This window comes from Psammomys obesus, unplaced genomic scaffold, assembly GCF_907164565.1.
Source record: "Psammomys obesus unplaced genomic scaffold, mPsaObe1.curated_primary_1811, whole genome shotgun sequence".
NCBI classification, from domain to species: Eukaryota; Metazoa; Chordata; class Mammalia; order Rodentia; family Muridae; genus Psammomys; species Psammomys obesus.
The window spans coordinates 1,732,429-1,759,511 of NW_026585626.1; the positions used below are offsets into that span (position 1 = coordinate 1,732,429).

At 39.1% G+C, this 27,083-nt stretch overlaps 1 protein-coding gene and 1 pseudogene across 1 annotated transcript in view; both read left to right on the forward strand.

The window, feature by feature from the left end:
• Ptchd4 (patched domain containing 4) overlaps positions 1-27,083 on the forward strand; it is a 180,934-nt gene that overhangs the window by 85,274 nt on the left and 68,577 nt on the right. The window lies entirely within an intron of this gene.
• On the forward strand, positions 1,671-2,479 carry LOC129682676 (DNA-directed RNA polymerase II subunit RPB3-like; annotated as a pseudogene).

The following is a 27,083-nucleotide window of genomic DNA, read 5'->3' on the forward strand; positions in this document are numbered from 1 at the left end:
GTGAAGATGTATTTCTAAGATACTTATTAGCTACTACTGTTTATATAGAGCCTAACATTTTTATTTTAATTTACCATATCAAAGGGGATGAAAATAAGTGTCTTTTCTCTAATGTAAACATTACACTTACGATATTGTTATGAAGCAGCAGCATTGGTTAAAAGGCATTCTCTCATTATTACATGTTTGGTATATATGACCCATCATGCTTTACAAATGTGAAAATAGAATTATTTTATGTGACTGAGTTTACAATTTATTCCTTGATAATTTCATACATATATAGAAGATAATTTGAACATATAAACCCCATTGTCCTCACTTGTTTAACTTCTGTTCTAGTTGTACCCATTCTCTCCAACAAGTTCCGTTCATAACTTCATCTTTATTTAAAAGCTATTAATTAGATTTATTTTCTTATTTTATGTAGTAAGGGTTTTTTGCCTGCATATGTGTGAGTGTGTTTGTGTGTGTGTGTGTGTGTGTGTGTGTTTGTGTGTGTGTGTGTGTGTGTGTGTGTGTGTGTGTGTGTGTGTTAATTACATGCCTGGCACTTATAGAGATCAGAAAAAGGTACCATATCCCCTGGAATTGAAGTTACAAATGGTTGTTGGCCACCATGTAGGGTCTGGGAATAAAACCAAGCTCCTTAGGAAAAGCAATTAGTGTTCTTAACTGCTGAGCCATCTCTCCAGATCACAACTCTTGCTGTGTTTGTGACCCAGTGAGTTTAATCAAGGTTGCTTTCATGAGCATGTTTGTGGAGTATAGACCAGCAACCTTAAATTCCAGAGATTTTTTTTTAATTTAAACAGCATGGATGTTTCAGCTACTAGTATGTTTTACTGAGTTTATTGATAATTTATTCTTTATTCTTACTGCGGAAGTTAAAATAACTTCAGGCATTTACCAACAAATTATTCTATTATACAAAGACTGTTCTTTGTCATAAAACAGCAGCATACAAAAAACTTTAGAGGGCCTTTGAAAGACTCTACCCAGCATGGTATCAAAGTAGATGTAGAGACTCATAGCCAAACTTTGAGCAGAGTGCAGGGAATCTTATGAAAGAAGGGGGAGATAGAAAGACCTGGAGGGGACAGGAGCTCCACAAGGAGACCAAAAGAACCAAAAAGAAAAAAAAAAAAAAAAAACTTGGCCACAGGGATCTTTTCTGAGACTGATACTCAAACCAAGGACCATACATGGAGATAACCTAGAACATCTGCACAGATGTAGCCCATCGTAGTTCAATCTCCATGTAGATTTCCTAGTAATGGGAACAGGGACTGTCTCTGACATGAACTCAGTGGCTGCCTCTTTGATCACCTCCTCCTGAGGGGAGAGCAGCCTTACCAGGCCACAGAGAAAGACAATGTAGCCAGTCCTGAAGAGACCTGATAGGCTAGGGTCAGATGGAAGGGGAGGAGGACCTCCCCTAGGAATGGACTTGGGGCATGGAAGGAGATGAGGGAGGGTGAGATTGGGAAAGAACAAGGGAGGGATACAAAGTGAATAAATTGTAATTCATAAATAATTAATTTAAAAAAATAACCTTTGAAATCTTAGTTACTTATCTCCCTGTTCTTAAAAAAGCACCAGTGCCTTCCTCAACAGAAAAGCAAAAATCTTTATTAAAAAAGCATTTCAGTGCCATGCTATGGGTCGTGATGCCTTACACCATCCAGCCAACCAACCAACCTTGCAGAGCACGAAAACTCCCCAAGAAGAACATGAAGTTCATTATCGAGTACAACGACCTGAAGGTGGCCATTTCTGTTTAAAGTGTCTTCATCACCAAGGTGCCCATAATAGCCATCAACTGGATTCAGACTAATGCTGAAAGGACTAATTCAGTCCTTTCCAATGAATTCATTGCCCACAGTCTTGGTTTAATCCCTCTCACTAGTGATGACACCGTGTACAAGCTGCAGAACTCCTGGACTGCACGTGTGAAGAGTTCTGCCTTAGTGTTCGATGGAGGTCACTCTTCACATGAGGTGAAATGAACACCAGATGCGCCATGTTGCCTCTCGAGACCTTACCTCCAACAGCCCCTGGGTTATTCCAGTGACATCCTGGAGCCGGGATAATGACCCCAATGACTATGTGGAGCAGGATGACATTCTTATTGTCAAGTGGAGGAAGGACAGGGAGCTGAGACTTCGAGCCTATGCCAAGAAGAACTTCGGCAAGGTTCATGCCAAGTGGAACCTTACTGCAGGGGTAGCTTTTGAATAACATCCGAACAACACACTTAGGCACACAGTGTATCCCAAACCTGAGGAATAATCAAAGAGTGAGTACTCGAATCTGGATGATGATGTCACAGGCTCCCTATGACGCCAACGGCACAAGCCAAAGAGGTTTTACTACCATGCACAGAAACATTGTCCTCTCAGCCCTCTCTGGGTTAAAGAAGCTGAATGATTTACAGACTCAGCTCAGCCATGAGATCCAGAATGAAGTACTCTCATAAACTCTCCTCAGCTTGCTTGCTGCAGAAGACTGGTTCACGGTGGCTGGATTTCAGGTCTTGTGAGCGCTTCTGGTTTATGGGCTCTGGACTGAAGTTGCTCAGGCTGCCTCCTAGAAGGTCATCAGAGAGATTGCCAGGGCTCCACTGGTATTAGACAGGGCAGTTTTTATTAGGCAGTTAGCATCCCTAGCTGACCTCGTTGATCCCGGCCACTCCTCAGAACCCCAGGCACCCCTTCCATACTGTTTTCTAGCTCACTACTAAGGAGCCCTATTGCTTCCAGGTCGAGAGTCACTGAGCCAGACATCTGGTCACTCCAGCTTTTTCACCTTTTTTGAAGCAGCCTATACTTTCCAAGTTCTCTGCTCAGGGTCAGGCCCAGCTGTCACCCTTTGGGACCAGTTTTAGGCCCTGATTATTTATCTTCTCTGTCCACAGGTTTATTTGGTTTTTTATTTTCTTCCTTCCTTCCTTCCTTCCTTCCTTTTCTTTTCAGATTTATTTATTATTTACACAGTGTTCTGTCTGCATGTACACCTGCGGGCCAGATCTCATTATAGATAGCTATGAGCCACCATGTGGTTGCTGGGAATGGAACTCCGGACCTCTGGAAGAACAGCCAGTGCTCCTAACCTCTGAGCCATCTCTCCAGCCCCCAGACCTTTTTTTCTTTAGTGACTTTCAAACCCTGCCCTTAGCATGTATGCAAGTATGAGCAGGCCTGCCCATAGTGGTTTTCCAAGAGCCTGGAAGGGAAACACACACCAGCATAGAAAGGAAAAGATATTTATTGATAAACAGTAGTTGTCTTTTTTTAAGTTTTTTTTTCTGCAATAAAGAGAACAACATAATTTTTTTCCTTCGATTAGTTTATTTTAATATAAGAAAAGCTCATTTCCTTTCTGAGAAACAAGCAAAAGTCTCTTATGTTTTAGAATACAATAAGACTCTTTCCAGCCACCATCTCAGCTCTACATCAGTGCTCTTGTGCTAGTCAGCTCTCATTTGTTGTTTCGATGTCTGCTTTACTGTTCTGCTCCAAACCCCCATAAAAATAAAATTTGTATAATCAGTCTTTTAAATTTTTCTGCACTTATTGCTTGAGTTCAACTCTGTTGCTCAGTCTTCAAAAGACTGTTCACTTTCTACTTGTCATGCTTATAACATGCATGACTTATCTTTGTATAGCTGAGGCCCTATAATATAACACATTTTTTTGGAGGCCAGTCTATACCATAAGTGAGCTCATTCCTTTATTCAAAATTCTGGTTGAGCATTTGTTATATGCTAAACACCATGCAAGGTAGAAAGGGTAAAGAGGATGATTTTGTTGTTCAATGGAATTGAGGTTTTAATTTTTGTTTGTCTACTTGCTTGCTTTTGTTTTGTTTTTTGTTTTGTTTTGAGGCAGGGTTTCCCTGTGTAGCCCTGGCTATTCTGGAATTGGCTCTGTAGAACAGGCAGGCTGGAACTCAGAGATTCACCTGCCTCTGCCTCCCGAGTGCTGGGATTAAAGGTGTGTGCCACCAACACCCAGATTAAGCCTTTAATTTCTACACATATGAAAAATGTGGGCTGCTGGGGCATACACTGATACAGGAAATGATCTTAATCACCATTAAGTTGGGAGAGTATGGGTCAGGTTATGATTTGTTTACTCGAGAAAACTCATAAGGAGATTGATCTTGATATCAAGGTGACCAGTTGTCATGCTCTTCCTTAGAGATACTTCCTCAGACTGCTTTGGTCACTCCTTCTTTACTCACCAACAGGGGCAACTCAAAAGTCACAGCCACAGTGTTGCTATGCTGGATTAAAATGAATGAGAAAGAAAGAAGTCAGCCTTCATCCATTTAAGTCAGACAGGAGATTTTCTGACAGGTAAATGCGGTGGTTACAAGAAGTGCACTGAGTCACCTTTTTAACAGAGACATGCCATGTAGGAGCCATGTAGGGAGAGATAGCATTTAAAAAAAAAGTTAAATGTTTGGAAATTTGGAGGAAAAAGGGACATAGTCTTCACTAACAAAGGTGAGTCTGGGTGAGAACTGGAAGGGTTCTCTGATTGCCTTCTGATCCAAGACTCTTGGCACATAAAGGCAGCCTCCTAAAATCGTGAAGACTCCCTAATACCAAAAGGGGTGTGTGTAAATATTCACAGTCAGAAGAGAAGCAAGCAGACTCATTGCAGGAGATTTTAAGTGAACCCGACAAAATTAAAGATTAAGGGCAAGCCCACCTTTCCCCTTACAGACATCCCCCTGATGTTAGCAAAAAATCACTGGAGACAAAACTGTATCTGTGTAATAAGCAAGGGAATGATAGCACATGGAAATAAGAAGATAATACAAGCAACATGAAAAGTGATGAAATTCTACCAAATGAGTTCTGCCCCAAGAAACAGAATTATAGAAAGAGAAAGAATAGACACAATGAAAATCAGGAAAGCTGAAGAGGCTGCACAAAGAATGCTGTCAGAGCACACAAAACATTATTTGGAAGAAAATAAAAACATTAGAAAAAAATGAGCTACTTTAGAAGCAGCAAAATATAATATAAGCTTGAGTAGAAGTACATTTAAAAATAGGAAGACTGATGAGGAAAAAATCACATACACAAAAAGGACAAAATAGGGAAGGAATTGGAGAAGTGATTGTTAGGATAGAGACAAAGACATTGGCATAGTAACAAAATATGATTCTGAATAAAGTAGGAAAATAGGAAATCAACGTGCCACTGCCGCCTAAGTTTCTTGCAGGGAATTAGGAATAAAGATGTGAAATGTTCCTGCAACATCTCATGGGCACATGTGACTTTCTCCTGAGGAGGAAACACTTTTTTTTAAGTGCATCTATAAAAAGAATCAAAATAAAACTCAGATGAGAAGCTATGATAGAACTGCCCGAAACACGGAACTGAAATCACTGATGTTGAGATCCACAACAGAATATTGTTATTATGACTATCAAAGGTGTGAGTGTAAGTGTGTGCGCATGTGTACACACAAGTGTGTACACAAGTGTGTATTCTTACACATCTGTGTATACACAAATATAGACACGTACATACACAAATAACTAACAAAATTGAGGAGAAGAAAGAGGTGGTGAGGTGTATATACGTTTTCATTCTGTTATGAGAAAGAATGTGTAGATATTACCATTGAAATATGAAGTTAAAATTATATTTGTTTCCTTCAGATTTTTAATAAATTTGTCATTTTTACTTTGACTTTTCATTTTCACTTAGAAACCTGATAGTCTTATGTAGAATTATATATGAATTTTAGTAAGTTATTTTGAGCAACTTTATTTAAAAACATTACAATGTTTTACCATTAACAAAAGTATTTAGTAATCAGCATTAATAGTAGACGAACATGTTTAAAACATGATTTGGGAAAAGTCATGTTGCTAAGTTCATTTTCTTGAGGAAAATCCCTTAGTGAAAGAATGGTGGGTAAGGGGATTTTAGTAAGATGAGCAGTTATGAAGAAAAGAGGGTTAGCATGGGAGACTAGAACTGAGAACAGAGTAGAAGAGATGCAGGGATTTCTCTAGATACCAAAGTGAGGTATCCTTTCTGCAATACAACAAGCCCTGTAGCCTGTGGGTATGCTTACAACATGATTCTTTTTGGTTTAGTTTAGTGCAGGCGGGTGGGGGTAGGGAGAGTGAGGTGTATGTACATATATATTTAAGAGTAAAAGTCATAGGTTTAGCTTTGTTCTATGTGAAGACCCTAGAGAATCTTTCTTTCTGGCCTAATAATTTTGTATATAAAAATAAAAGCATTTTATACATGTTCCTGTGTATAAAAATTGAATAATTTCCCTTTCATGTGTTTGGGTATTTAAACATCATTGAAAATTTTGCTTTAACAAGAAATGTTATCATCTTATTAGGATTTATATAACTGAGCTTTTAAATTCTTAATGGAAATACAAACTTTTTTTGGTAAGTTACCCATTCATATTCTTTCCTATTAAAATAGGGTATGGTTTTTAAATCGGGAATTTGTACTAATCTACTTAATAAGCTAAACATCTCTGAATGTATTGATACAGTGATATTTTAGCAGACACTAGCCACATGGGAGAAATCATCTCCCATGTGGGAGTTGAGATCTGTGAAGGCTATAAGGAATTTATGCTTTGCTCCTGGGAGAACAAAAGTGAGCTTTCCCATGAGAGGGAAACAGAAGTAAGTTTGTTTCCTTGCTGACCTGTGCTTATAAAAGGCTTCCCAGGAGTTAGGATTTCCATTCAAAAACTGAGCAAAGGGCATCAAAATGAATTTCAGTCTCAGGAAGCACTTTCCCAGAGGAAAGACTCAAAGGAATTTTGGAGTGATGTAGTCTATAATAGTCTTTAAATGACATTGCCAACCAGAAGGCCAGGGCAGGTGAAGCACCTGAGTCTCACAGTGCTTAAAAGCAGCAAGCAAAGAAGAGAGCTTGAAAAACTTCCTTAAGGGCAGGTACCCATCTCTCCTGACGTTTGCCTTGTGTGCAAATGGCCTGAGATGTGCAGGTAACGTTGAAGCATGTGGCACACTGTGAAAGAAAAAAGCATTCCCGTGCTAAGAACAATTCGTTAGAATGGCTCAAAAAAATACTGCTCGTTTAAATAAAACGTGGAAACAGTAACACAATTAGGAAAAAGCACATATTGATGAAACAGTGATACTCGCTTGGATACATGCTAGAAGGAGATGGAATAATTATTCATTGTAGTGAGGCAGGAAGGGACAACTTGCTGAACAAGAGTGATACATCCAAAGCTAGGTGGGGTAAATAGCTAGGAACCTGCCAGGAAATGATAAACCCATGGAACAAGCAAGCTATAAATACAAATGTTAAGAAACCAGGAAGAAAAACTTTAGCATTTGTGTAAAAACCTGCCTACATCAGGATAAAGCATTATTGTTAAAAAGCCTTAATGGAAAACATTTCCCAAGCGAGTTAGGCATTCCTTTAGTTATTCAATAACTGTGCAATTAGCCCACAATCTGGGGCAAAATATGCTTCCAATGGATGGGGTTCCATTGGTGGTAACAAAATATACCCTATAACTTCAAAAAACAGAGTAGAGAATAAAGGCCATGGTGCAATACAAAAAGAGTTGTAGGTTTGTTTGTTTATTTGTGTGTGTGTATGATGGACTTATTTTGTAATTTTTTTATTGTTTGATAATTTTTTCTTGTACATATAAACTGTTTTGATAAAGTCAGTCCTCGTAATCTCACCCCTAATTCTTCCCTTTTCCTCCTCAATACTTTCCCTCCCAACTTCATGTCCTCCTTATAATAAGCCCAGTAAGTCTGCTTGGTGTGGTTCTATGTTCATGGACATAGGTCCGTCTAAAGGAGCGTGGTTAGCACCTCAGAGGCCACGTTCTTAAAGACAATTGACTCTCTTCCCTGACAGCCATCAATCACCAATACCTCCTTGGTTAGGGCTGGGGCTCCGTGAACCTCTGCTCCATACATGCCAGGGTTTGGGTGAGCTTGATATTATGCAGGTCTTCAGCATACAGTCACAGCTGTGATGAGTTCATGCGTGCAATGTCCCTGTCATCCCAGCAGATGTTCTTCCTTTGTAGACAACTATTAACTTTGGTTCTTACTAACTTCATTTTGGAAAAGAGAGCACAAAGATTGTTAGAAGAGAATTTTAAAAGTGTTTCTTGGCTAGTATTAGAAGAGGTGAAGGCTTCCTAGAAACGATAAGTCAGTTCTCTTTCTTTTTTGTTTTTTTTTTTTATTTTTCTTTATTAATTACACTTTACTCACTTTGTATCCCCCTGCCCCATGGTTCCCTGCCTCCTCCCATCCCAATTCCTCCCTTCCTTCACCCTCTGCCTGCATGACCCTTCCCAAGTCCACTGATAGGGGAGGTCTTCTTTTCCTTCCTTCTGATCCTAGTCAATTAGGTCTCATCAGGAGTGGCTGCCTTGTCCTCTTCTGTGGCCTGGTAATGCTGCTTCCCCCTCAAGGGGAGGTAATTAAAGAGCAGGCCAATCAGTTCATGTCAGAGACAGTTCCTGTGCCTATTACAATGGAACCCACTTGGATACTGAACTTCCATGGGCTACATCTGTGCTGGAGTCTTAGGTTATCTCCATGCATAGTCCTTGGTTGGAGTATCAGTCTCAGGAAAGACCCCATGGAGTCCATAACCAAACCTTCGGCAGAGTGCAGGGAATCCTATGAAAGAAGGGGGAGTTAGTATGACCTAGAGAGGACAGGAGCTCCACAAGGACCAAATATATCAGGGCACGGTTGCCCTCTATGGTAGCTCAGTAACCAAGTGGGTTATCCCAATAAGGGGAACAGGAACTATTTCTGACATGAACTCAATGACCGGCTCCTTTACCTCCTCCCCCAACCCCTGAGGGAGGAACAGTCTTGCTAAGCCACAGAGGAGGACATGGCAGCCATTCCTGAAGGTACCTGATAAGCTAGAGTCAGATGGAAGGGGAGGAGGACCTCCTCTAGCAGTGGACTTGGAAAGGGAAAGGAAGGAGATGAGGGAGGGAGGCTGGGATTGGGAGGGAATGAAGGAGGGGGCTACAGCTGGGATACAAAGTAAATAACCTGTGATTAATATTTAAAAAATAAAAATTAATAAAAAAATAAAAATAAATAAACCATAGTATCTTGAATGGTACCTAGTAAATTTAAATACAATAGCTTGCTTAGAACAACCTGCTAAGTATAAAATGTGTCACATTTTGGGTGGTTTCTTGGCTAATACTTTTCTATCTATCAGCCAGCCTCCCTCTTTGCCAAAAACTTTTCGTCAGCAAATAAAAATCAATGTTAATATAAGCCCACAGTAAACATAATTAGAAAGGAGAAATCTGCAAGGAAGTTAATGGTATGGTTTGTGAGATCAAGTGTTGTCATAGATTATTACAGTGTTCGTAATTAGAGGTAGTTTAGTCCCACATGGGATATTCAATGATATCTGAAAACAGTCCTGATTGCTGATGAAGGAGGGGTAGCAATGGTGGATAATCAGAAAAAAAAAAAGTGTGAAAGGGAAATGAATGCATCCAAGAGCCCCAGCAAAGAAATGACCATCTCCAAACATCCATAGTATTAGATTGAGAAAGACTGGATTTCAGAAGCAAGGTCTCTGTCTATTGTCACCGAATCAAAATAGTCTTATCTTTGAAATCTTTGACTCTTATACCTCTCAGAGTCCATGTTTAATTACAATGAATATACTTGGGTCCTTGAAATAAATAAATAAATAAAACATCATGGGAAGCACAGAGGAGAAAGCAGCCTAGTCCAAGGGCACAGGAAGGATAAGCCATTTCCTGCTGCTAGAACAAGAGAAAATATTGAGCCTGAGTTTTCTTTGTTTTCCTGCTAGAGTGGAGCATGAAAAAAAAAATTAACAGATGCAAAATGGTTGTCCCAGGCATTTCTCTTAAGTAATCTCCTATTGTTGATGCCTCCTGTACTCCACTTGGGACTCTTGGATGCATTCATTTCCCTTTCATGTGTTTTTTTCTGATTACCCACTAGTGCCACCCCTCCTTCATCAGCAATCAGAACTGTTTTCAGATATTATTGAATATCCCATGTGGGGTTAAACTAGCTCCCACTAGTACCTCCCCCTTCGTTACATCTGCTTGTTTAGTAGTTCTGATACGGATTCAGCTATATCTTCAGCCAACACTAGTGTCCCCTACACTTATTGTCAGCACTGTTAGTAGAAGTGGAGCATTTTCATGGGTCCCAATAAGCCAGTTTGAGTGGGAGAATCTCCTTGATAATTCTGTGCTTGTTTTTGAGTGTTTCAGGAGACACAGACAATCCCAAACATAACCCGAAAATTTAGCCTTCCACAGTAATTCTTAACAAAGGCCTAAGAGTTAATTAATCATAAATATAGGTCCATCTAATTGAAAAAAATCAGAGTAAAATAACTATTTAAAAATATTGCCATTCTGTTGGTGTCCATTTCAAATGCACATTCTAAATACAATGTAAGAAATAAGCGTGTGGGTTAAACATAACTCATTAGGATAAAAATATAATGATGTGTACATCGAGAAAAAATAGTAAGTGAGGAAATTAGGAACATGGTAAAGTGGCATGATTAGACAAGTTCTTAAGCATATGTAAGGAAATCATCATGCAAAGCATGATTCTGAGGAGATGGCATCACTCAACATTCAAGCAACGAAATTCGTTTAAAAACATTCTTTTAATTTCAAGTCTCTACAGATTCTTGAGAACAGAGATAATTATTATAAAAAAAAAACTCTGACATACAGAAAAAAGTTGAAAATAATTCCAAATATCACATCTTATAAATATTCCATTAATATTTCATGAACCTTAGTCCGGATATTTCACACTTATTATTTATGCAGACATCATGGGTGTGTGGGTGGCTGGCTGGGTGGGTGGATAGACGGATGGATGGATGGATGGATGGATGGATGGATGGATGGATGGGTGGATGATATTTAGATAAAACATTTGAAAGATTGAAACAAATTATTTAGGATATTTGAACATATTTTATTTAATGTATATTTTAAATGATAAAAATACTCTACTATAAAGCCTCCAAAATTTAGGGAAATTATTTCCAATTTTTTTTGTTTTTGTTTTTGTTTTTAATTTTTATTAATTGTACTTTATTCACTTTGTATCCTCCCTGTAGCTCCCTCTGTCCTCCTCTCCCAATCCCTCCCTCCCCCCCTTCTCCACACATTCCTAGTCTATTAGGTCTCATCAGGAGTGGCTGCATTGTCTTCCTCTCTGGCCTGGTAAGGCTGCTCCCCCCTCAAGGGGAGGTGATCAAAGAGCAGGCCAATCAGTTCATGTCAGACACAGTCCCTGTTCCCATTACTATGGAACTCACTTGGACACTGAACTGCTTTGGGCTACATCTATGCAGGAGTTCTAGGTTATCTCTTTGCATGGTCTTTGGTTGGAATATCAGTCTCAGAAAAGACCCCTGTGCCCAGATTTTTTCGTTTTGTTGCTCTCTTTGTGGAGCTCCTGTCCTCTCCAGGTCTTACTATTTCCCACTTCTTTCATAGTATTCCCTGCACTCTGCCCAAAGGTTGGCCATAAGTCTCAGCATCTGCTTTGGTACCCTGCAGGGTAGAGCCTTTCAGAGGCCCTCTGTGGCAGGCTCCTGACTTGTTCCCTGTTTCTCCTTCTTCTAATGTCCATCCTCTTTGCCTTTCAGGATGGGAATTGAGCATTTTAGCCAGAGTCCTCCTTCTTGATTAGTTTCTTTAGATGCAGATTTTAGTAGGTTTGTCCTATATTATATGTTTATGAACCAGAGAAAAAGACTAGGCAATGCTCTTTGATCACCTCCCCCTGAGTGGGGAGCAGCTTTACCAGGCCACAGAAGATGACAATGCAGCCACTCCTGATGAGATCTGATAGACTAAGATCAGAAGGAAGGAGAGGAGGACCTCCTCTATCAGTGGACTTGGGGAGGGGCATGCGTGAAGAAAGGGGTGGAAGGGTGGGATCGGGAGGTGAGGAGGGAGGGGCTTATGAGGGGATACAAAGTGAATAAACTGTAATTAATAAAATAATAAAAGAATAAAAGAAAAAGACTGGGCAAAATATTAAGAGAATAGAACATTTCAAAGCTGCTGTTTCCTCTTTGGGGCCATCATTTCTTCTTCTCCATTGCAAAGTGCTTTTGAAAAAGTACTAGCACATATTTTCTCCTTTACAGTGCCCTCTTGCAGCTTCTGAGCCTTGTCATCATATGCTTCTTTATAAACACAAACACTAGCTGGCCATCATCCCTTCACTGAATCCATACACAGTTCTTCTCAGTTTTCTGATGTATTTAATAAGGTTTGTTGTTGGCTTCCCCTAATGTACTATGACAGCCTGGCATATCACACCATCTCTAGCACACAAGCTTTCCTATGCTCGTCTTGTTTGAATCATATCTTCATTTAAATCAATGGACAGTGTTCATATTACTGTGTCCATATTTTTTTTCCAAAAGCTAAACCATGATTAGAGTTCCCTCTTGTTTATTGTGTTTCTCTCGTGTTAGTAATTGACTTTCTTTTTTATGTTGTTATCACTAACCCTCCCCCAAATTAACATTATGCACTGTCCATTTTTCTCTGTGACATTACTTTTGAAGCCACTTGCTCTGCAGAGCCTTCTACTGTTTACTCTAAATCTGCTAAACTGTCCTCACCCTTACAGTGTTCATTAGGTAAAACCCTGAGGACCCGCTTCTCAGTCCTGTGATGGTGGTCCTGTGTACAAATCTCATTGGCTATTTAATAAACAAGATATTCTCCTTTAAATAGAATGTGTTTTGAGCGGAGAGTGACGGGTAGGTGTGTAAGATCCTGTCTATCTGTAAATTTTCAAATTTCTGTTTTTAGGGTAGCTTGCCTGAAAATTAGTCAAAACGTTTTTCCCCAGGCCTGGAGAGATGCCTCCGTGGTTAACAAGTACTGCTCTTGCAGAGAACCCAAGTTTGGTTCCCAGCACCCACAAATAGCAAACCACAACAGCCTGAACTCCAATTTGCGGTAGATCCAATACCTCTTGCTTCTTCAAGTGTCTGTACTTACATGCGTGTGCCCAAACACAGACATATATAGAGACCTATAATTAAAATGGCAAACCTTTGAAATCGTCCTATGGAGCAGAAAGACTGCCTTGTCTTAAATTCAGGCGTTTTCCTGTCGCCTTCATGTGTGTTGCAGTGTCGAAGCCTTTAACTTCACAGATTTTACATCTCACTTCCCCTATCACTCTCAAACCCTCTTCCTCTGAAGTTTCAGATTCAGAAAGGATGCCAGCATTTTTATTTTATTGAGTTTTATGCTGTGCAAACAGGATGCTGTTTGAACTTGGAGGACACACTTATTCTATGAAGGGCCTATTTTTAATTTCAGCAATCATACTTTCATTTCCTGGAGGACGCCTGGTTGCCCCTTTTACACATCACCTGTTCTGAGGCCAGGAATTCAATTTCTTTGCTTGGTTTCCTTATGATTTCCACTTATGGTTGTTAGTAGTCTCTGTTTTTGTCAGAGCCACACCTTCTCTATGCCCTTTGATTATTTTGTCTTGACACTTTCTTCAAAATTTTTGCAGTCTCCTGCATGCCCAGTGTTTAGGCACCACATGCTGAGTTCTGTGCACAGACTTACATTTAGCCTATTTATGGGCTTCATGGTGGAGGCATCAGGTTGATAGTGTTGGACCTCTTGAACCAGTCAATTTCTCTAGGACACTGCTATTTGAACCTGATTTGGGGATTGAAACTTCAGTGGTCTGTTTTACACAAAGGGTTTGTTAAAACAAAACTTGAGTCAGGTTCCAGGAAGAGCTGAGAATTTGCATGTTAATCAGTTTTTATGTCATTCTAGTGTAGCATGTACTAAGGTAGAGGTTCAGAACTGTCCTTCCCTTTGCTCTGTCAATTATAATTCTTTCCCCTGCTTTATATATTCCATTGCTAACAGTGCAGCCAGTAGTGTCTTTCCAATTTCTTTACTTATAGATTATACTTATAATGTAACAAAATAATCTCTGTTGTCCTGTTGAGGCTCCAGTGGGAAAACAATGAAAATATATGGGTCCAATCTGTTGTCTTTGAAATTACGCTCCTTTCTTACGTTTCCTTCCTTTTTATTGGTGTCCTAAAGCAGACAAAAACCAACTCACACACAGTGGACATGGCTGTGGGCACTGGGAGCCCTTCCCTCTTCCAGCACTACCCCTCTGGGTTGAGACAGTGTTCCTCTTGAAGAACCAGGGTGAGCTACTGAAGGTTTTGGAATGAGGTTAAAGTTGATTTTCTCACCTTCCTTTGTTTTGGTCTCTACCTGACAGTATTTTATACCTAGTGTATTATTTAGGTTGTGAAATTGTTCCTATTCCATTGAGGATAAGTTCTTTGTCATTTAATTTGTTCTTAATATTGTAATTTCAAAGGAGATTAGAGTAGAAAATTGCACTGTGCCAACTTTAATTGGAGATTCCCATTCTGGGGATTTTAAGTTTACTGAATTTTTATTTATGCTGCTTTGAAGTAAAATGATAATTACCCATTTGAAAATTCCCCAGGCTCTCTGAAAAAGAATCTCCTAATACCTTTGTAATTCTATTTAATTTCTTTTTATGTTTTTGAAGTTTCATGCTAGTGGCATTTAATATATATTTAATGTAATTACCTTAATATTCAAGTCTAACTTTTTAATTTAAATTTTTGAGAATTTCATGCATGAATGATATATTTACATCATTTCTACATTCCTCTCTTTCCCCTTCCAGTACCCCAGTGCCCTCCCTCAATCTCTCTCAAATACACGACCTCTTCTACTTGAATTACTATAGTTCCATGTGTATTTGTCTCTATATAATCTAGACTATACTACTGAATCTAATCAGTGTTGCTCATGTGTACCTGTGCTCAAGCCTGAGTGGCATTGGATAACATATTAGGAAGCAAATCCCAGGAAAAAACCTGATTCTGCAACTCTCAGAGGCCACTAATTGCCTATAGCTCTTCACATAAGGCTGAGACCTTGTAAAAATTTTCCCATCCTCAAGTTTACTAATTATTGAATTTAAATGAAATTTTAGTTTGCATACATCCATGACACGTAGTGACTTTTTTGTTCGGGTTTTTGTTGTTGTGCTTTAAAACAATGACTTCATTCTGTAGCACAGGCTGACCTAGCATTTGTTCTATTGCTCAAGCTGGCCTTGAACTCAGAGCCTCAGCTGCTCCAGCACCTGCGTTAGTAGTATGAGCTCTCATACGTGGCTCAATTTAATGTGAAAGGAAGAAGGCTAACTCCTCTGGATAGGTCACTAATTATCTAGGGATTTTGTTTTCAGATTTTCTGGCAGAAGCCTGTAAGTATTAGATGCCCAAGGATGGTATCTAAACTACTGAATTCTACCGAGTTGTGAATGTTCATGGAGAAAGAGGCCACTTTTCTAGACGTCACTATGAATAGATCACCAGCAGGGATGTGAAAGAGAACAACATGAGAAGAAAACCTCTGTGCCCCTAACACCTTAAAGTTTAGGCACTGAATGTACTAGATGATCAGTCCTCCTAGTTTGTCTGAATTTCAGTCGTAGCCCCTGTCTATGCTGTTTTCCTTATGATACAATGAAGTGCTATAAAACCTGTTTGTCAATTTGGCGTATAATTCAGATGACAAAAAAAATGAGTATTTCTGGATTGTTGTTTAGTTTGTTCGTATATTCTTGATAAGTATTTAAAATCAGTAAACTAATGTTAAAGAAAGATATTTCTTGCTTTTAAAATATATATGAGAGGCTAGATTAATGAGGCAATGGGTAAAAGGACAGACTGCTTCTTCAGAGTCCTCCAGCTCAGTTCTCGTCCTCCAAGCTCATTACTCCGCAAGAAAATGCACAGCATGACCTGTCCTTTATGTGATACTATATTGCTAACCACAGACATAACACTATGCAACAAATCTTTGGTTGGGATCATTAATCAAGAAAATACCAGCACAGACTTTCCTACAGGCCAGTCTTATAAAGACATTTTCACAATTGAGGTCCCCTCTTTCTAGCTCTCCCCAAATTGTATCAAATTCACAAAAACTAATCACATGCCTTGACCTCCCCAAGCACCTGCGTTCATATGCGCATACCCTCCCCTCCCCCACACACACATACACAAACATACTCCGAACTAAAAATAATAAAAATTAATCTTAAAAAAAAAAAAGTCAGGCATGGTTCATGCACACCTGTAATCCCAGCACTTAGGGAGACAGACGCAGATGGATCTCTGTGAGTTCCAGGCCAGTCTGGTCTACAAAGCAAGTCCATGACATCCAAGGCTACACAGAGAAACTGTCTCAAAATCAACAACAAAAGAATGACTGGGCAGTGGTGGTACACCCCTATAATCCCAGCACTTAAGAGGCAGAGGCAGGAGTTTCTCTGAGTTCGAGACCAATCTGGTAGGGTAGCCACGGCCATGTAGAGAGACCCTGTCTCGAAAAACCAAAAAGAAAAAGAATACAATTTAAAACATTTTTTTAAAATGACAGAAAGTCCCTTGTATACTATCTGACCACCATGACTAAAGCTGGACATCAACAACAACAGAAACAACAAAAAGCCAACACGCACATGGAAACTGAACAACTTACTACTCAATGACAGCTGGGTCAAGGAAGAAATAAAGAAAGAAATTAAAGACTTCCTAGAACTCAATGAAAATGAAGGCACAACATACACAAATTTATGGGACACATTGAAAGCAGTGCTCAGAGGAAAATTTATAGCACTAAGTGCCTACAAGAAGAAATCCGTAACATCACATACAAACAACTTAATGGCCCAACTGAAAAACCTAGAAAAAAAAAAGAAGCAGATACACCCAAGAGGAGCAGACGGCTGGAAATAATCAAACTAAGGGCAGAAATCAATCAATTAGAAACAAATAAAATTATCCAAAGAATCAATGAAACAAAAAGCTGGTTCTTTGAGAAAATCAACAAGATAGACAAACCCTTAGCCAAACTAACTAAAAAGCAGAGAGAAACTATCCAAATCAGCAAAATCAGAAAGGAAAATGGGGACATAATTACAGACACTGAGGAAATCCAAACAATTATTAGGTCATACTACAAAAGCCTATATGGCACAAAATTTGAAAATCTAAATGAAATGGATAACTTTCTTGACAGATTCCATCTACCAAAATTAAGTCAAGATCAGGTAGAAAGACTGAATAGCCCTATATCTCCCAAGGAAATTGAAGCAGTCATTAACAGTCTTCCCTCCAAAAAAAGCCCTGGACCAGATGGCTTTAGCGCAGAATTCTACAAGACCTTCAAAGAAGTACTAACACCAATTCTCCTCAAACTATTCCACAAAATAGAAATAGAAGGAACACTACCAAACTCATTCTATGAAGCCATAGTCACCTTGATACCTAAACCACACAAAGATCCAACAAAAAAAGAGAACTTCAGACCTATCTCTCTTATGAACATTGATGCAAAAATACTCAATAAAATACTTGCAAACCGAATCCAAGAACACATCAAAGATATCATCCACCATGACCAAGTAGGCTTTATCCCAGGAATGCAAGGGTGGTTCAACATACGGAAATCCATCAATGTAATCCACCACATAAACAAAATGAAGGAGAAAAATCACATGATCATCTCCTTAGATGCTGAAAAATCATTTGACAAAGTCCAACACCCATTTATGTTTAAAGTCTTGGAGAGATCAGGGATACAAGGCACATACCTAAAGATAGTAAAGGCAATATACAGCAAGCCTATAGCCAACATCAAACTCAATGGAGAGAAACTTAAATCAATCCCACTGAAATCAGGGACAAGACAAGGCTGCCCACTCTCTCCATATCTCTTCAACATTGTACTTGAAGTCCTAGCCAGAGCAATAAGACAACTAAAGGAGATCAAGGGAATACAAATCGGAAAGGAAGAGGTCAAAGTGTCACTATTTGCAGATGATATGATAGTATACATGAGCGACCCCAAAGATTCAACCAGAGAACTTCTTCAGCTGATAAACACCTTCAGCAAAGTGGCAGGATACAAAATCAACTCAAAAAAATCAGAAGCCCTCTTGTATACCAAAGACAAAAAGGCTGAGAAAGAAATTAGGGAAACAACACCCTTCACAATAGCCACTAATAATGTAAAGTACCTTGGTGTGACTCTAACCAAGCAAGTGAAAGACCTGTTTGAGAAAAACTTCAAGTCTCTGAAGAAAGAAATTGAAGAAGATCTCAGAAGATGGAAAGATCTCCCATGCTCATGGATTGGTAGGATTAACATTGTGAAAATGGCCATCCTGCCAAAAGCAATCTACAGATTCAATGCAATTCCCATCAAAATACCAACTCAATTCTTTACAGACCTTGAAAAAAAGATTCTCAGCTTCATATGGAGAAACAAAAAACCCAGAATCTCCAAAATGATCCTGTACAACAACAGATCATCTGGAGGTATCTCCATTCCCGATCTCAAGCTGTACTACAGGGCAACAGTAATAAAAACTGCATGGTATTGGCATAGAAACAGAAAGGAGGATCAATGGAACCACATAGAAGACCCAGAAATAAACCCACACACCTATGAATACTCAATATTTGACAAAGAAGCCAAATCCATTCAATGGAAAAAAGACAGCATCTTCAACAAATGGTGCTGGACCAACTGGATGTCTACATGCAGAAAAATGAAAATAGATCCATATTTATCACCCTGCACAAAACTAAAGTCCAAGTGGATCAAGAACCTCAACATAAAACCAGATACTCTAAATCAGTTGGAAAAAAAGTGGGGAACAGCCTAGAACTCATTGGCACAGGGGACAACTTCCTGAACAGAACACCAACAGCACAGGCTCTAAGAGCAACAATCAATAAATGGGACCTCATGAAACTGAAAAGCTTCTGTAAAGCAAAAGACACTGTCATCAAAACAAATAGACAGCCTACAGATTGGGAAAGAATCTTCACCAACCCTTTATCTGACAGAGGGCTAATATCCAGTATATATAAAGAACTAAAGAAGCAGAAAAGCAACAAACCAAGTAATCCAATTAAAAAATGGGGAACAGAGCTAAACAGAGAATTCTCGAAAGAGGAACATCGAATGGCAGAGAAACACTTAAAGAAATGCTCAACCTCATTAGCCATTAGGGAAATGCAAATCAAAACAACCCTGAGATTTCACCTTACACCCATCAGAATGGCCAAGATGAAAAACTCAAGTGATAGCACATGCTAGAGAGGTTGTGGAGAAAAGGGAACCCTCCTCCATTGCTGGTGGGAATGTAAACTGGTTCAACCACTCTGGAAGTCAATCTGGCGCTTTCTCAGACAACTAGGAGTAGTGCTACCTCAAGACCCAGCTATACCACTCCTAGGTATATACCCAAAATTTGCTCAAGTACACAACAAGGACATTTGTTCAACCATGTTCGTAGCAGCTATATTTGTAATAGCCAGAAGCTGGAAACAACCCAGATGTCCATCAACGGAGGAATGGATACAGAAATTGTGGTATTTTTTACACAATGGAATACTACTCAGCAATCAAAAAGGAGGAAATCATGAAATTTGCAGGCAAGTGGTGGGATCTAGAAAAGATCATTCTGAGTGAAGTATCCCAGAAGGAGAAAGACAAACTTGGTATATACTCGCTTATATAGACCTACAAGATATGATAAACATAATGAAATCTACACACCTAAAGAAGATAATCAAGAAAGTGGACACAGGCGAAGGTGATTAATCCTCATTTAGAAAGACAAATGGGATGTGCATTGAACTTATGACAGGAGTCTACCACAAAAGGCATCTGAAAGACTCTACCTAGCAGTGTTTCAAAGCAGACACTAAGACTCATAACCAAACCCTCGGCAGAGTGCAGGGAATCATATGAAAGAAGGGAAGTTAGTATGATATCGAAAGGATAGGAGCTCTACAAGGACCAAACATATCTGGGCACAGGGTCTTTTCTGAGACTGACACTCGACCAAGGACCATCTATGGATATAATCTAGAACTTCTGCTCAGAAGTGGCCCGTGGTAGCTCAGTAACCATGTAGTTTTCCAAAGTAAGGGGAACATGGACTATTTCTAACAGGATCTCAAGGGCAGGCTGTTTGACCCCCCCCCCCAGGGGAGGAGCAGTCTGTTAGGCCACAGAGGAGGACTTTGCAGCCAGCCCTGAAGATACCTGATAAAACAGGGTCAAATTGAAGGGGAGGAGGTCCTCCCCTATCAGTGGACTTGGAAAGGGGCAGGGAGGAGACCAAGGAGGGAGTGTGGGGTTGGGGAGGGAATGAGGGAGTGGGATACAGCTGGGACACAGAGTTAACAAAATGTAACTAAAAAGAAAAATAAAATTAAAAAAAATAAAAAAAAGAAATGATAATAATTAAAATATATATATATAAAAAAATAAAATGACAGAAAGTGTTTATTTTCCCAAGCCTCTCATAAATACATATATCACAGTTATGATCAACAATTTCAAGCCTGTATAGCTACAAAATATGATTTGCATGGACAACAAAATCCGCCTTCAAATGTGTTCTGACAAGCTTCAATTAAAAATCACCCTAATTTAACACATGTTCAGAACACTGAGAGTTGCTTGCTAAAGCACTCAGATGGATAGACATTGCTCCAAAAGCACAATTTTTTTTTATTTAAAAATGTTTACTCATTTGTGCTGCATCTGATAAACGTGAACAGCAATGAAAGAAAGTTGTTTCCCAGCTCATGACTGACAGGAGTGCTTTTATGAGCAGAAACATTTAATCATCATCATCAGTCCTCCAGAAAGGATTTCATTTAAGCAAAAAGAGATATGTGCTGTTGTCAATTCTTCACAAGGCTGCCCAGCACAGCACTCACATACTGTGTGGGAAATAGAGTGCAATTTCGATTGAACTTGGAGTAGGGCACGTTATACTAATTGTTGAAAAGTTACTGCTGCTCTCGAGCGATCAAATAAACCATTTGGCAGAATGCAGAGCTTGTGGTGTTGACATAACTACGACATGACTGAGCCACTCATTTCCAAAATGAAACTGCTTGCATAAAAGTGCTCTTCTGGGCCCTGAAAGTTAGATGCTTTGTGTATATTTGAGATATTTAGAACTGTCTATCAATATTTCTTCCCCAAAGGAAACATGTAAAAACCCTCTAAAGAAGTGGCATCAAGTGTTTATTTTACTTCAGGGTAAACGCTTATGGATTTCCAGCCCTTTAATAGCCGTAGTTGATCAGGTCCGTGTGATTAGACCTGACTAATGCATTTAAGCAAGATGTATATGCCGCTTATAGACAAGGCTGTGGCAGACAGAGTGTGAGTCCGACCTTACTATGCTACAGTGGACTTGGGAGTCCCCCATGCCTCAAATCATCTTCCTTGATTCCTTCTGTATTCTTTGAATAAGACACATGAGCTCTAGTCCCTTAAAACCTTTGCAGGATGCTTGATGACGTTGCCAGCCAAAGGCATGATGTTGTACAGCAAATCTCTAGAGCCTATTCGCTCACCTTTCATAGATGAAACTTTATATATTGATCAAGGGGCAACAGCTTCCTTCCCTATGCCCCATATTTCTAGTTCACCGCTGCAGTCATCTTTGTGTCTGTACATTCAATTGTTTTAGATAATGCCTGTTAGAGGACTACTTCATTATTCCCATCTGTGGTTGGCTGGTTTTACTTAAAGGAAGTCCTCCAGGTTCACCCATGCAGTCAAATATGTAAGCATGCTATACATTGTGTTTCAAGGATGAATAATATCTAATTGCTTATGCACACCAGGTTTTGTTTTTTAATTCATCTATCCACAGACAATTAGATATTTTTCCTCACTTGGCACTTAAGAATAAAGCTGCTATGAAGAGGGAGCGCAGGTATCTCTTGAATACTAATTTCTTTTTATATTAGTGTAGAAGTGAGATTGCTGAATCATAGGAAAGTTCTATTTCTAAGTTTTCTTTAAGAGTGCATGAGCAGCTGTACCAAGTTCTTCCTGCGTTTTTACATTGCCACCAATAGTTTACAAGAGTTCTTGTTTATCTAGCTTCATGCATGGTGAATGCTTTTACGATCCTCTTATTTCCTTTCTTAGCTCTTTAGTTACAGTTCTCATCATGGTTTTTCAAGGTGGGACTTTAGAACTTCAGAATTTATAGCACATCTATAAACTACTGTAGTCTACCCTCAGAGGAGTTTATACTGTGGCACATGCAATCTAACCTTACACAAACTGCCAGTTTTGGCAGTCTTGGCCTTGTTATTCTGCTGGTCCTGCACTTTTCTTGTTATGAACCTTACTTCATGTTATCATTTTTTTATAAACAGCCAATTATCTTTGAAAATATCTATATAAGAAAAAACTCTTCAGTATTTGTCCATATAACTCCTATTCCTCAGTCCTGTTTATAATCCTGTATTTCCTTCAGTTGTCATTTTTTTTCTTCTGCTCAAAGACCTTCTGTTTCATCCTGCTGCTGTGATTAAAAACAACAACAACAACAACAACAACACTTTGATCAAAGCAACTTAGGAAGGAAAGAGTTTATTTTAGATTACACGTCCTGGTCACAGCCTGTCACTGAGGGAAGCTGGGCAGAAACTCAGACTGCAGCAGAAACAATAGAGGATTGTTGCTTCCTGGCTCTCTCATTGGCTCAGCTAACTTTATTATATATGCCAAGACCACTGTCCTGAGGATGGCTCCACCCACAGTGGGCTGAGCCTCCCCACATCAATTACCAATGAAGACAGTTTCCTACACAGCTGATCAGAGGTCAATTTGATCTGGGCAATTATTTAATTGAAGTTCCCACTTCCTGGGTTGCGTCAAGTTGACAATAAAAACTAACCAGCACACCTTCTGCTAGCATTTTCTGTGAATTTTTTACTTTTGCTTTTATTTCTCTTATTTCCTCCAGGTACAGAATTCTAGAATGGCGGATCTTCATCTTTTTTTTCTTTCGTTTTTTCCTTCAAGTGTTTCAACGATGTTTTTTCATTGTCTTCTCAAGTTTCCAATAAATTATTATCTGTCACTTTAAATTTTTTTTCTTGTGTATGAAATATACCCCCGTCTTTTTATAGCTTTTAAGATCTGCTTTGTTACTGGTTCTGACTACTTTTAACTACGTTTGTGTAGTTTTCTTCATGTTTCCTTTCTTTAAGTATGTTGGATCATGTGTTTCATAACATACTTTTCATCAAATTTTGGCCATTGTATCTTCAAATACTTCTTTGTTTTCCTATTCTGGGACTCTAGTAGCAGATCATTTTTAGCTGTCTTATTACTCACAGACAGTGACATACACATGATTATTAACTAATACAGGTGCCCACATCTACTTTTTTAACTATTTTTAATTTTGTTTGAGATGGTGTCTCCTTGTGTCGCCCAGTTTGGCCTTGAGTTCTTCCACCTTAGTCTCCTGAAAGTTTAGATTACAGGAATACACCATTGCTTTCAGCAGGATTTGGTTATCTTTGTCTTACTATAATTATTGTAAAGACTTATATGAGGACAACACTTACTTGCCAGAACTCTTTCATTCTTTTAATTCTGATTTAATATTGTTGGGTGAGATCGGACATGATGCCTGTGAGCTGCATGCACCCCAGGTTGACTGTGATCATAGCGCAACACATTTGCCACTAACATCAACTGTCAAAAATCTCAAAAGACAATACAGCCCTGCAGAGCTCACCATTTCCCTCTGTGACGCATGACCTTAATACCATGCCTCATGAACTAGAGTTTTTCAGAATGACCGGTGGGTAAAGGACACTATCCATGAGCCTGGTTGAACACAGGCTCAGTCTCCTCTGTTTCCTGCAATTGTCCCTCACCCCCAATTAAATGAGGCTTTCTTAGATATGTTCATTAATACTTTGTGGATTCTCAGAATTCATTCTGTACAGCTACTTATTCTCCAGTATTTTATTTTGCAAATGTGCACCGGCACGACATCCCCATACTCTAAGCAACCCCTCAACTCAAGGAGTACTCATGGTTCTGCCTGACGTCTTCCCCTCTGTATGATGGTGTGAGATGGCCCTCAGAGAGGTATGATGCAAATAACATGATTCACTCCATTTGCCCTCCATTTCTCAAGAACCATTGTCTTGCATTTTCTGATATCTAGACACTGAGAAACATTCTTCTGCACTTTTCTATTGTGGGAGTTGTTTCCTGGAGAAGTCTGTTTCGGGTGAAGAGAAAAAAAAATGGGAAATGTCGTCCTTGTTACTATGCCTTGGCCAAAAGTAGAAGTCCAATAACTGAAGTCTCTAGATTTATTTGTTACCATAGTGTAAGCCACTTCAGCCTGATTAATGCATACCTGGTATGCCTACCTATAGTAGAAATACCACAAGCAAAGTGTCTTAGGAAAAAAAAATTTATGGCCTATAATTTCTCAACTTGTTACACAAAGATAATAGGTTTTTATTAAAATATAGAAAAAATATCAGAAATATCAATAATTTCATGTGATGTGATTTTGAACATCACTGAGGACTTGGTTCTTTTCAGTCCACAATGGGCAGATCTGCTCAGAATTATTTACCTATACAGATCTACTCCTAAATCTAAATGGCAGAAATCTACTCATTCTTGAATGCAAGAAATTAGTAAAATTCAAGTTATCTTTTGACCAACTGTCATGCTTAAAGACCAAGTGTGAAAATTAAGTGAAGACATTCTCACTCACATCTTGGACAATTGTTGTTGAGACTATGGCCAAGGCAAGCAGCCAGAACACCTCCCCTTCCCATGGAGCATGGGCTTTTCACAGCATGACAGCTGGTCCAAATGTAACCCGTGAGAGAGAAAGCCAGATGGAATCTATATTACATTTTCTAATAATCTGGCAGAAGATATCGCACACTGTTGCTTCTCCTGTGTTTTTTGTTTGTTTGGTTTGATTTGGGTTTGGGGTTTTCAAGACAGAGTTTCTCTGTGTAGCCCTCTCTGGCCTGGAAATCACTCTATAGACGAGGGTAGCCTTAAACAAAGAGATCTGCCTACCCCTGCTTTCCGAGGGCTGAGATTAAAGGTGTGCACCAATACACTGAGCTGTACATTTTATATTTTTGAAGTAATCCCAACAGCCCATCCAAAGTCAAGAAGAACAGACACAGTCTACATGTTGTAGACAGGAATGGCAAAGTTCTGGAAGAAAGTGTGAGGATACCGCCACTGTCACAGTTTCTGGAAAGTGCCATCTACCACACCTATCATGCTAATACTGACAGTCGTAATGATACTATCAGGTACTTAGAAATACCATGTATTAAAGCTGAAGTACTACTATAAATGCTGCACTCCTCTGGGGATGTCTGCTTCTCTTTAATATTCTTCTTTGTATTCATTTCCACCTCTTTCAGTAGACACAGTTTCTCTGAATTTACACCTTAGTCATTCATTTGATTTCATAACCATAACAATAAGTTTGCACAGAACAGGCTAACACCTTCCTTACATGAATAAAAAGTTAGAATTATTCCAACTGAAAACAGATAAACAAAAAGCTCTACATAGTTTTCTCAAATACTTCCAATTCATACGCATACTTCCAAGTACTAAGTATTTTTTCATCATAAAATGAAATAGATTATGTCAAACTATAAAGTATTCATGGGTTAAACTCTAGCTTTTCTTCAATGTTGAATTTTTGCACACAGAATTTGGGGAAAATATACATTCAAAAGATGCTAGAATGTTGGGCTCACTCAGCTTCATGGATCTTCTGCTCTTGAATTTCATTTCATTGGGCAGCATTCAAAATTAAATGAAGGTTTCAGTTTGGAACAGATAACAGTTTATGTAACTGGTATGCTGAGCAGCCAGTGTTTTCCTGGGAAAGTATTTCAACCATAAGTCATATCAGGACATTACCCAATACTACTTCTTTCAATGGAATGCATGTGAGTCATTTTAGATAAGATAGTCATAGCCTGCCATACTTCCACATAGGTTCCTAGCATAACTGTCATCTGAGAGGCTTCACCCAGCAACTGATGAAAACAGATGCAGAGACCCACAGCCAAATATTAGGCAGAGCTCAGGGAATCTTGTAGAAGAGGGGAAGAGGGATTGGAAGAACAGAGAGACACTTAGTGCTATGTAATTTCCTCATAGTACTGCTTTCATTGTATCCCATAATGGGTTTGTTGTGCCTTCATTTTCATTGAATTTAGGAAGTCCTTAATTTCTTTCTTTCTTTTTTCTTTGACCCAGTGGTCATTGAATAGAGAGTTGCTCTGTTTTCATGTGTTTGTAGGCTTTCTGTTTTTTTCTGTTGTCATTGAAGTCCAGCTTTAATCCATGGTTATCTGATAAGACACAAGACATTATTTCAAGTTTCTTCTATCTGTTGAGATTTGCTCTATGTATATGGTCAATTTTGAAGAAAGTTCCATGAGGTGCTAAGAAGAAGGTATATTCTTTTGTGTTTGGGTGAATAGTTCTATAGATATCTGTCTACTTGATTTATGACAACTGTTGGTTTCATTATTTCTCCATATAGTTTCTGTCTTGATAGCTTATGCTTCGGTGAAAGTGGGGTGTTGAAGACTCCCAATATTAATATATGGGGACCAATGTGTTACTTCAGCTTTAGCAATGTTTCTTTTACAAATATGGGTGCCCTTGTGTAGTGACAGTTTTGGTTTCCTTTAAGCGTTTTTTGTTTTGGTCCCAAGTATCAGATGTGGAAATGTTTTTAGTTCATCATCAGTTGAATACAAACACATGAGAGGACACATGGTCTTGGTCAGCCAAAAACAGACATGTGAGAGAACATGTGACTTTTTGCTAAAAGCTGTATCATGCAAGGGATGTCGTTTTTAAAAAGCCTAGTGTAGACTGGGAGAAGGGATAAATAGAAGCCCATGGACAGGGACACATGGATGGCTATGTTTTGTCACAGTCCACGTTGCTTTGCTGGTCTTCATTTCTCAACAAAGAAATACGCTCCAGAGAACGTCTCATGACACTCTGGCTGAGTCTTGCTGCTTTTGCTGG